We start from the raw sequence: 12,802 nt of genomic DNA on the forward strand, positions 1-12,802 counted from the left end.
GAGTGTGGGGGCAGAGAGGCTGAAAGCTCAGCCACCGATGGTAGGGTGGGTCAGGTGGGAGACATGGAGCAGACCGGAGCCCGCTGAACGGAGGGAGCGGGCAGGCTGGTAAGGAGACTTTGAATTATATCAAAGCTGGAAGAATGTGGCACAATGACAGTTTTTAATTTCAAAAAAAGAAGTATTGTTTGGAATGGTCAAATCAGATCGCAGACTTTTATTAAGAATTGTTTCAAAGCATTTTCATACCAGTTGGGTTCTAAGTCAGTACAATTCAGTTCACTTGCTCCTTTTTGCTTTCCATTTAGGAGTGTTGCTATAGTGTATCCACATAGAGTGGGATAAAGTTAAAAGGATTCTGGGACTTAAAATTTACAATTATAACTGCCTCCCTTCAGGAAAAACCAAGATGACAGCAATCCAGGTCTGAAGAGGGAAATTCCACTTCCTGGGGGGAACAGTGCTCCCAGTGGCTACTTGCAACTACATAAGTTAACACAATGCCAGACATAAAACATCACAAATTTTACTCAATTATCATATCGTAATAACTTCTAAAACGTCTCTACTTCTCACCAACCTCACAATCCCATGTCATATGAATTTATACTTATGAAATCATTGTTTTGCAGTAAGCAATGTCACAATGATGATGTAGTTCTGATTTCTAATTTCTCACTAAGAACATTCGGTGATGAAGTAGTTGAAGTACGACTGATTCTTAAAGCACTGAGACCATGAAGTAAAAAATGGGGTGTATAATGTAATAATGATCACCAGGGATAATTCTCATATCACATTCCCACCTCTGTCGTACACTAGTGATCATTATTACATCACACACTTCACTATTACACCAGAGCTCAAAATCACAGAATTTAACAGCACAGAAAGGCCATTCACCCATCGTAGCTGTGCCGAATATTTGAAAGACCCTTGTTTATTGTCTCCTTATAACATAAAAAGCTACAAAGGTCATCAGTTTGTTTAGACTGAGACAGAATTCAATTTGTGATTTCTATTCATTGTGATTATGTGTATACCTCAGAAGCCCTTTATCTTGCTACATCAGTAATATTTCATTACATTTTATTCATTAGTTTTAAAAGCTTGACAATTTGGCTTCTTTGACCTATTTGTCCTTTTTAACCGTCTTTACCCAATAGTCATTTCCGATTGCCTTCCCGCAGCTTTCAGACAATTTTGGGGTTAACTTAGCAACACATTTGATATCTGTCACATCAGATGTTTCCTGAAAGTACCAGAGATAGACCCACGGTACATTCTCAATGGCAATGGCCAATAAAGCCAGGTCTCCCAGCTCACATGTCCACTGACGGTTAACCTGACACTGGCTTTTTACTGAACAAAAAATCAGAGCAGTTGGCAGATCCGGGGAGCATTTAATGTGATAAATATAGAGTATCGCAAATTTCATTCCAGTATCACGCTGACTGATGTTTTCAGAGTCCTGGTGAATCATTCATCTGTCAGCATCTCACAGATTAATTTCAGAAACAAATTGCAAACCAATTGTAAGAAATTCCACCTGGGTTTAGATTTACTCTATTTCCGTAACATTTCCGTTTTATAGCTGTTTGTGGAACATTGCTGTGCATAAATTGGCTGCTGCATTCACCCACAAAACACGCGGTCACTGCAATTTATATTTTATTCTGTGAAGAACTTTGGCGCATCTATCCAATGCAAAAGGCACAAATTGTTGAATTCAGCTTTAAGCTATTTTCCATAGTTTTTAAAATAAAACTTACAGCAAACCGACATCAAAATTAAAGTTGTACTTATGAAGTTGCCACATTCTGGACACTCTGAAATGCTCCCAAATAGTGTAAATCTACACATCGATTTCCCCTCATAATTCTTTCAGATTAAATTTTTCTGTCAGTGCAAAAAATAGCACCCCTGGTAAAATTAAAATACTCAGACAACCTTAATAATGATTTAATTGAGTATCTTTTATTGACTCTTGTGTTGACTCAATGGGGTCCCACTGGACCTCAACACCTGATCAAGAGCACCTTTGTCAAACGTCAACAATTTGTTGATGCTTTGTCAGAAAACTGAATTTACATTGTCACCCCTCCCTTGCCACCTTCAAGACCCATCTCAAGACCCTCCTCTTTGACTGTGTCTTTGATCTCCCTGCTTTCCCCCCTGCCCTCCAGCCTCCCTGACCCCGACCCCCAGCTCGGGTCCGAAACTCTGTCTGTCTAGAACCTTGGGACACCCTCCCGACGTCATTTTGTTATGTAATTTGTTGTTGTATTTGGTAATTTTGCTTTTTTTTAAGGAACAGTGGAAATGGGATTCAGTGTTAGTTTTGAACCTGCCAGACACTATCTCTCTGCTGCTCTTCTGTTGTACACATTCCATGTCAAGAAATTGATTGACGCATGCCAGGACAGTGGGAATATTCCCTGCGCTTCTCAGATTGGAAAGTGATGGAAATTTACTCAAACATTCTTCTCCCTCACAGTCCTCACACTCTGCTGACTGATATACACATGTAAGAGCACAAAAGAAGGTTGAATTAAAACAGGAGAAGTATGTTGTAACCACAGAATGATCGGCACAGAAACAGGCCGCTTGGTCCAGCTAGTCAACTCCAATGTTCATACTCTACATTAAGAGGCTCCAACCGGTCGATCGCCGCTAGCTAACGTCTTGTTCAATAAAAACAAGAGGCAGGAGCTATATTTGCCGCAGTTTTAACATTAAAGTTTATATTTTTATTTCCAGATGCATGAAATACTTTGTGCATTTGGCTTCATTTTCAATTTGACTCAATAGTGATGCAGCTGTACTACTCCTACCCCTTGTTTATCACGCACGACAGCACCACCTAGTGGTGATCTATTGGTTGGAGACCCCTGTTCTCCATGAACCCCGACCCCTTCTATTCCCCTCACTGTATCCCTCTATTCACTTCTCCCTCATTCGTGCATCAAATTTCCTCTTTAATATGTTGATGCTTCAACCACAGCTGCCACATTCCACATTCTCGTCATCCTTTGCATCACCAGCAATTCTTACAACCAAAGTGTTGTGAGGATGCAGAGTAAACTGGACCAAGTGACTTGGAGAAAAAAAGTGGGGAAAATATAAAGAACTTCAATAATGTAATAAAACATCAGAACAGGCTCAACAAATCTGATCCTATATTCTTATATTCCTACGCAACTCTGTTCAGATTCATTCTCTTCTTTTCATACCCATTACTATTTCTTCAGCTATTAGTGCAAATGACAGCAGAAAGGCAAGTAATCAATGTAAAAAAATGATAGGATTTGGGAGTTCATGCTCCATGAATCTTTGAGAAATCTAGTTTGCTAGTGGATTAGTCATCTGGAGATACTGGACCTACATGCCTGATGTTTGTAACTGCCTATTACTCATTACATTGTAACTTTTCTTTCCCTTTAATAATGAAGTATGTTCTCATTCATCTTTGTCCTGTATATGAACCTCAAGTCAAAGATCTTCTTTGAAAGTTGGGTGGAGTGATTTAAATACCATTGTGGAATGTTTGGTTTCAACACCCCAGTGCCTCGCTGAGCTGGGAACATTCGATTGTAAAGTCCCAGAGTAGACTGCTAATGGTGCTCTGTGTGTGCAGTATAGAATGTCAGCTCAGCAACCCCTGACTCATATAGGTCAAACTGTGTTGGAGAGATGATAGGAGTCAAATCAGAATTTCCGTACTGAATCACGCTGTTTCTAGCATGATCCCATAACACAATGCGAGTCACAGATATACAAGTACAACTCTATCGTATTTAGTACAAAAGAACGTTTGCCTACAAAATACACAGTCACTACACTTTACCGAACATTTTATCAAATGGTGAGTGGTAGGTGGACGGGTAATACCACCAAATCAACTTTCCATCCTTTTCATCAAACGCCATCCAAACTCCTTTTCTCCAGAAATTCATTTAATTGTCCTTTGAGCACATTGATATACTGAGTGCTATGCATATTGAAGATATGGAAACTTGCCAAATTCTTTTAGAAAAATCTAAGTATGAACAGTATTTCCCTTGTCTGCCAAGAGTCTTACCTTCAAAATATTAGTCAAATTAGCCTTCAAAATAGGCAAGTCAAACAAAACCTCTTTCCTTCAGAAAGATTTGCTTTTCCAAATGTTCATCCGTGTGATTGCTTAAAATTGCATTAATAGCAATAATCGTTCCATTTGATATAGGGCCTTTCACATCGGGAAGGATATCTCAAAGTGCTTTAGAATTTACTTTAAAATGTAATAACTATTTTTGGTGGGTGAAATTATTTATCAGATTTGACTTATAATTGATGCTAAAATTACTGCTCAATATTCTCCTATTTTTTTCTCTTCAGAACTATTTAAAAAAAGGATTTTTGTTAGCCATTTTCCAATACTCAGGAATTCTGATCTGATTTTACAAAGTTTCCAGTTGAAAGTTCACTGTTCAGTTGGTGGATGGGAGTAACTCATTTAAATAGCAGTTTGATGCTCTGATGTGGGGATGGGGGCTGTGAATGGCAGGGTGGATATTCTGGAAGGTTGAGATCAGGTGGCTAAAGGGCATTCTTCATCCAAACCAATCATGAGATCTTGTGATCGTGTGACTGCAATTTTAATCTCTCATCCGAGCTTCTGCCCGCTTTGCATTTCCAAAACATTCAGCAGAGTATGACAGATAAAAACATAAGAACACAAGAAATGCTAGATGAAAAAAAGACCACAGTCCATCTTGTTCACCTTCCACCTTCCTGGCGGTCGCATGCACATATGTTCCAACTACCTATGTACTATATCCCATAATGTTATTTCCTGAAAGAAAATATTTAATCTGTGTTTGAAGGAATCCTACTTCAACCGTCTGCCTAGGGAGCCTGTTGCAGAGGTTTACTATTCGCTCACTGAAATAGTGTTTCCGTAGATTCGTTCTGAGTTTCAATCACAGGTTGTGTCCTCTGGTTTTACTATTCTGGACAAGTTGAAACAGCCTATCATACTCTATATTGTCTTGCCCCTTTAGAATCTTAAAGACAGCAATCATATGTACTCTCAATCTTCTTTTCTCCAGCGTGAACAAGCCCAATTTACTGACTCGCTCCTCGTAGTCCAGTCCCTTCATTTCCTCAATCATTTTGGTTGCCCTCCTCTGTATTCTCTCAATTTCTCCCATACCCTTTTTGTATTTCAGCAGCCAGAACTATACACAGTTCTCTAAGTAAGATCTCACCAATGGTTTATACAGTGGTAGGATTACTCCACTATTTGGGCTTCCTATTGATCTTTTGATACTCCCAACATCTAGTTAGCTTTACTCACTACCTCAGAGCATTGTTGTGAGAGCTTCAATTTATTGTCAATCAGAACCCCCAGATCCTTTTCATTTTCCATACATATTATTTTCCTTCCGTTCAAATAATACATGATTTAATTATAATCAATTGAAGTTAAATTGAAGTTAAAACTTAAGACCAATGGAATATTTTGTGATTAACACTTTCACAATGAAAACTTATGTTAAATAAGTCTTGCACCTTTCACATCAAGAGGATATCTCAAAGCAGTTGATAGGATATGCTGTAAAGTGTGGTGATCATGAATTCTGTAGGCAAACTCCGCAACCAATTTGCACATCACAATGTCCTACAAACAGCCATGTAAATTGTGCTGTATCTGCAGGAAAGCACAGCGAATTTATGCTTGACAAGGTGCAAAAACACAGTTAAATGAATGATCAAAAGGAACTAAGCAACAATAATATAATAATAATCCTTGCATTTGATAAACACGTTATCACATTGCCAAGATGTCTCAAAGCACTTCACAGGATTTACTGTAAAGTGTATTTTGTAAGTCAAGTAAATATGATAGAAACTAAAGTGTTTTGTATTAAAGTATAGGCTTTGTTTCATTACTGTCGCTTTTATTTGGTTCCAAATGGCATTCTGTAAAGAAATATTCATAAACAGCAACTATTCAGCTATATTTGAGGCAATACAGCGCTTTGCTGGGTGGCACCAAAGAAGCAGAGGAGAACAGAGAATTGAGACTCAATTTCGACCATAGCTAAATTCCCATTTATAACTGTATTACTGGGAGAGAGGGAGGGAAAAAATGTCATTCGAGGGTATCTGTTAGATGCCTCCTGGTAGTCAGATAAAGAATTACAATAGCAAAATCCTGACAGATTTTGAGGCTTTCAGCCTGTACAAGGAGATAATGGATGGCAAGAGAGGATAATGGGATTTCATAATCCTCCTTTGATAAGAAGTCAAAATCAATTAAGAAATGCTGAGACTTTTAGCAGATTTTTGGTTTATTCAAAGAATTAAGCATTTAAATGTAAATAAAACCTGATGAATGGCCAAAAATTCATTGAGTGGCAGTTCCGAACTGATTAAAACATTCTATCAGATTAGAAAAACATAATGAACAATATGGTGAAAAATGTGCCACCTGATGTGATGTTGTAACTATCACATCACGTGTCAATTTTTTCAATCCAACAAAATACAGATCAATGGTGAAGCCAACCTTTTGAGAACAATAACTTTATTTTCAGAAACAGAACTGAATTAGCTAAAGCTTTTCATCTTCTGAGACAGAAATGTCAAATCCCACAATAGCCTAGTGGATAAAGACAACACCCACTGCAATGTTAGACTAAAATGATTGTTCACATTCAAACTCTATGCTGCGTTGCTAGAGTTTTCATGACCTTAACCTTAGTTCCAAGTGTTGCTATAAGTGGCTTTACCCAGTGCAAGATCATGCGTTGTTCAGGAGAATCTTAACTTGAAAGTTGAGTGTCCTGATTTTATTTAAAGTATTTATGATTTGATTCAAGTATGAACTAACATTTTCTGGGCTGGGATGCCGCTATTTTTTAAATCTGGCCAATCCACAAAATAGCTATTAGACTCTGAGATGCCATCCAGCATGAAGGGCTCTATAGAAATGCAAGTTGTTGTTGTTGATATTACAACCAAAAGGCAATGTTACCATTAACCTTTGAAATCCTCTGAGTCGCCAGGTTGCATAACCTATCTTTCCCAACAGTACATCGAGCGGAGTGTTAGCAGTTGGGAAGATAATGAATTTACAAAGCGGAATGATTGCCTCAGTTTGTAATCAGCCTGTACACCCTTTCGTTGAATATCCTGCAGTGCAAGAAAGGTATGAAAGCAACTAGGCCATAACAACACAACTGATCTGAGGTCTGGTAACTTGTTATGAAAAAATTATAAAAAGAGAAAGTGTAGATTAAGGTACAAATATGACAACAGATTAAATTGAAGTAACACAAATCAAATTAGATGAGGATTGAGGATTTTACCTAAAATGTTAAAATTAACATAACCCTGCACTAACGATTTACAGGTTTAATTCATGTATTAATTTGAGAAAAATACTGCTATTAGTACACAGTTCTTACAGATACCCATAAAAGGAGAATGTATGCGGATGTGGAGATCCCAGGAATCAAGATAAGGAGAAAAGGCTTGTATTCAGCTGTGGCCTAGATGTCAAACACTGGTGGTTGCAAACCTTTCAAGCTCATTATAATGATGATCATCATAATAATAATCCTTGCATTTGATACAGCACTTCATTATGCCAGGAGTTTACTTCCCCCAGAAGATCAGAATCCTGACTGTGACTTACAATTTTTTTTTGTTTACTCAGAACTGCAGGTTTGGGGTTACTGGAGGTGGTTCAACATCATCTGTCCTCACCTGGATTGAATACCGTTGGACATGATAAGCTTGTTTTGTCTGACATTCTCAAATTCCTAAAGGTTTTATCTGGAAACACCCAGTCTACTTTCTTAAACCTTTCCTATGTAACTCTCTGAAGCATTTTAAGTTTTGCAGTCATAGCGTTTTGTTTTTGTTCAGCCAGGTGTCAGAGACATGCAGAAACCCCTCACTGAACTATGAAAGCCCCTCTGAGTCATCTTCTCTCAAGACTGAAGAACTCTGTCTTACACTACTGAGAGTTTCACATTTTGTCACAGGAATCTTTAATAACCACAGGCAGCAGGCGCCTGAGATCTTGGTTTAATGTCTCATCTGAAGGACAGCAACGCAGTGCATCCCCAGCACGACATTGCAGTCCTTCAGATGAGGCTATGAGCTCAAAGTTCTATCACATGATCTTTTGAGTCATAAGATCACAAGGTTGGTCTGGATGAAAAGGTCTTTGGTCTATCTGATCTCATTTGTCCAGAACATCCACCATACCCTCGCTGCATCAAGCTGCTTTTTAAATGAGTCTAGTGGCTTGGCCTCTACCACCTTTGCTGCAACATGTTCCAGTCGTTGATTACACTCTTCACAAAGAAAAACTTCCTGACATCTGTCCTGAAACTGTCCTTTACAACTCTAAACTTATGTCCTCTTATTCTAATGTCACAATAAATGAGATGGCAGTTGTTCCTGGTCAACATTCACCCAGATAAAAGTGGTCATTCAATTCATGGGTTTGGGCCATTATTGTGCACAAATCGGCTGCCACTTTCAATTAAAAAATACACAGTTACAGTTACAGAGCTCCATCAAATGCATGATTTTTTATTATATTCTGGAGGTAATTACCATCAATGACTCATATACATTCTCTGCAGCACAGAGTTATTGCGCTATGATGGAGTCAAGTGGTATTTGGTTCATTGTAAAGTGACAGAGGAAATGTATCAATTATTTAATCAATGAATGATTTTGACCAGACTGAGCACAGGCAACCTGAAAACTAACTCCTCTGCCCTCCTCTCTGCTCAGCGTCACTCTCTCATTCACATATCTTATACACAGTGTCAACATTCAGCTTTCAATTCATTGTTGGGTTTTTTTCAGGGTTTGTGTTATGAATAAACATGAACGTTTGCTTTTTACCTTTATTTTAACAATCGTATCTGCAGTAAATGTTCCAATCTCTTATTGTAAATGTTATAGTAATTATAATTATTATAATTATCCTTTATAATTATAATTGCCCCAAATAGCTCACAGCCTTTTGCGAATGGCTGTTTGTGAGATGAAGCTGTGTGCAAATTGGCTGCCATGTTCACCTACAGCCATTATTCTTCATTGTAAATCCTTTGAAGAGTTTTGAGATGTCTTCCTGACTTGAAAAGCTCTATACCAAATGCTAGGATTATTATTATAAGAAGAATGGCAGCCATAAACCTTCAGTTGCTGAGCTTTTGTCACTCTTCAATCTACATAATTTAATTTCTACCAGTCACATTATGATAAAAAAAATCCAATCTTTATTTTAAAATTATTTTTAATGTATTTATAAATAAGACTCATTAAATTTGTTTTTACCTGCAAAACAAAAAACGGTATTTTCAGGGGGCTTGCAGGGGGGCATTTTTGAAAACAAAATGGTAGATATTTTGTGAAATTCAGAATTTATTTTGGAAAATTCGCTTAACATGAGCATTCACAAGATCGCAAGATTGGTTTAGATGAAGAAGGTTCTTTGGCCGATGTGATCTTATCCCTCTTCAACCCATACCCACCCATCCTCCCATCACAGCATGAATCTGCTGTTTAAATGATTCCTTTTGCAGAAGCAGTATTGTAGCCAGTGGGTTTCAGGACTCAGGTGCATAAATGCGATGCTGATAAAAATTGGCAATCGGTAAAATCAGGTTTTCAAAATGAAATTTGAGTAAAAACCGTTGGTTTCCAATTGACTGTCACCAAAACAAAATGGTACTTATCAGTGAAAATCAGTAAAAAAATATTTTATTAGTTCTTAATAAAGAATAATAGCTTTCTGATGGAGAGTTAAGGGAATCCATTGCATGAATCTTAGGTTAAAAGCCATTAGAACTTGCAGGTTTTATAACAGCACCATTGAATTGAATGATTGATTCTATTTCACTGCTAGCCACCCATCAATTCATCTTAATGCACTGCCTTCTCAATCCAAAAAAGTTTGTCCCTTATTACTTCATCTACCTGACTTTACAGGTCATGTCAAATTCAGAGCTGAAAGAGTTAACTGCATTTGCGTTCTTTGCTAACTTCTGGTTCAGCCACTTCTCAAAACAAAAGTTATGCTCAGGATTCAAAACAAGTTACGGTTGACAGTGACTGAGGGAAGGAAGTGTCTATTGAAAATGTTTGCAGTTCATTTATCCTCAACCTTGTCTTCATCAAAAACAATTTCAAAACCTGGCACTCTTTTTAACAACATTTAGATATACAATAAACAAATGGCGCAATTGCCGGCCTTAAGTTACACTGTTTTGAAGTCTAAATGAAGTCACTTTCTTGCGGAGGTAAAATTATTATCAGTTATTGCAAGTGAACACAAATATGGCATTTCAGAACTCAGTCTGCTACTTGCATGTTGGAGAGAGAGAGGATGTGGTTAGACATATTCAGATGCTCATTATATTGATGTTTGGGCTTTGCCAACAAATGCCTTATGTGGTGCTCAACCTGCTACAAACACATTTATGTAAACTGGTGATGAGTTTTTCTCCTTCTGTGGTGAGGTTTGGTCTCATAGTAAATTGTTCAGTGTAGTCCTGAACATGCTTTGAAACACCTCAAGATGCTATCCTGAGAGAAAGGCGCTATATAAATACAAATTGTTATCGAAAGACATTAGAGGATTTGGCAAATTGACTTAATAATAACAATTAAACTATGATATTTTTGTAAACATTTTGCTTTAAAAATTATCAATTTTAGCAGTAGTTTATCTACAAAATATACAGTTGCTGCTCTTAACAACAATTCCCTATGAAGAACTTATTCTGGGAGCATAAGCACTGGGTCAAATGCAAGATTAGTTCAATATATTACAATCTTTGCATTTTTTTTGATATAGCAGCTTTCACGTCCGGAGGACAGCCCAAAGCGCTTCACAGATTTGACTGTGTTAGTGGAGTGACTGCATATTTGTAGGCGAACGCAGCAGCGCAATTGTGCCCAGCAATGTTTTATAAACAGCCATGAAACAAATGACCAACTTTATTTTGGGCGATTTTTACCCATGGCACTGGGAGAATAATACAAAGGGATCTTTAACGTCCACCTGAACCTGAGGCAGATGGGACCTTGGTTTAATGTTTCATCTGAAGTACGGTACCTCTGATAATGCAGCACACCTTCAGCATTGCAGTGGAGTGACATCTTTGACTGTAAGTTCAAGTCCCAACATAAACAATGGCCTGACTCAGGAACTAGACCACTGAGTCCAGCACTGACATTCTGTTGTCAATCATGTCACCTTGAAGTTCAGCTAGAAGGAGACCCTGCTTACCTTCTCCCCAAGAAACATAATCACATAAAATTTGTTATAGCTTTCTTGTAAAAGTGTTAAGAAATATGTTCAAGAGCTTGTTATCAAAACTTGTGAATTTCCCTCTGCATTGCCCCCTCTTTGCTTGTCCTTAAACCACACCTAAAAACGATTGTCTACCACCGAGCCTACAGTCACTGCCCCTTCCTCCCAAGCTGGGCATCACACTACGCCATTGTTACATGCTCCAAGACCCTACCCTATGTGAAGGCCGCTATATAATTGCAAGTTGTTGTTGTTGGGTTCTGAGAAAGTAGTCTTCAACCTTGTCTCCAGTATCCTATTTGTTTTTATTACTTTAGATGAATCTTGCCTCTCGCTTGCTTCTTATTTGCAATCTGTTTTGATAAATGCAATGGTTTCTAAATACTTCTGGAATATGTCAGGGCTGTTTACTATCTCCAGATCTCATCACCTTGCTTTTAGAGAGTGTTGCGAATAAAGTGAACCAGGAAATGAAAAATGTAGGAGGAAATGTTACAGAAATCAGATCTTATTGCACATTGGAACGAAATTTTCGATTGCTTTTCACAAGTGTGTCACAATAATATTTCCTGCACTTAATGTTCCCCACCCTCTGTTCCTGTGTGAAATTACAGCCACCCATTTTCATTCTTTTACATTCATCACAGTGAAAGCTTTCACCACAGCTTGACAGAACGTCACTCACCACCCTTGTGTCCACCCATCATCAGCTAATAAAAAAAACATTTCGCACTCATTTAGATCGAACAATGCAGAAAGAGACATCATATAAAGAATGTACAATACAATTTACATTTATGTAGCATGTTTTACATTGGAAGGATGTCTCAAAGAACTTTACATTGCTAGCTTGGCTGTGAGTTGTGGGGGCGCATGGGATGGGGGGGAAAGCAATGAAGAGGAAAGGTGACTGAAAGCATGTTCAAAGAGGAGTATTTTCTTCATCTACTGAATATACTTCATTATGACTCAATTTGAATGAAAATATTATGGTGACTGCTCCTGTGAAGTTTACTCTCCAGCTTGAACTATGTCATCTCATTTCTGATCTCTTTCCTGGATCCTGAATGTGCTGCATTATTCTATGTAATTATACGTAACTATTATGATTTGTTTGGGCGCTTTTCACATTGGGAGGACATCTCAAAGCCCTTCACAGGATATATAACAACAATTTGCAGTTACATTCTTCATAACGGGTAGCATCTTGGAGCACATAATACTGGCAGAGGTTGATGTTGAACTGAGCAAACGATGACCGTAGAGACAGTTGAAGAGTAGGATAACCAAGGAGGGGACAAGATGGAGGGACTGAGGCAGAGAGTTCCAGAGTTTCAAGGTGTAGTGGCTGAAAGTACGGTCACTGATGGTGGAGCTGGGGGGACGAGGGACGTGAAGAAGGCTGGAGTATGGCTCAAAGGGCTTCACAGGAAATACTGTGGCAGCCAATTAGCACACAGCATGTCCCACAAA

Source organism: Callorhinchus milii, unplaced genomic scaffold, assembly GCF_018977255.1.
Source record: "Callorhinchus milii isolate IMCB2004 unplaced genomic scaffold, IMCB_Cmil_1.0 Scaffold1, whole genome shotgun sequence".
NCBI lineage: Eukaryota > Metazoa > Chordata > Chondrichthyes > Chimaeriformes > Callorhinchidae > Callorhinchus > Callorhinchus milii.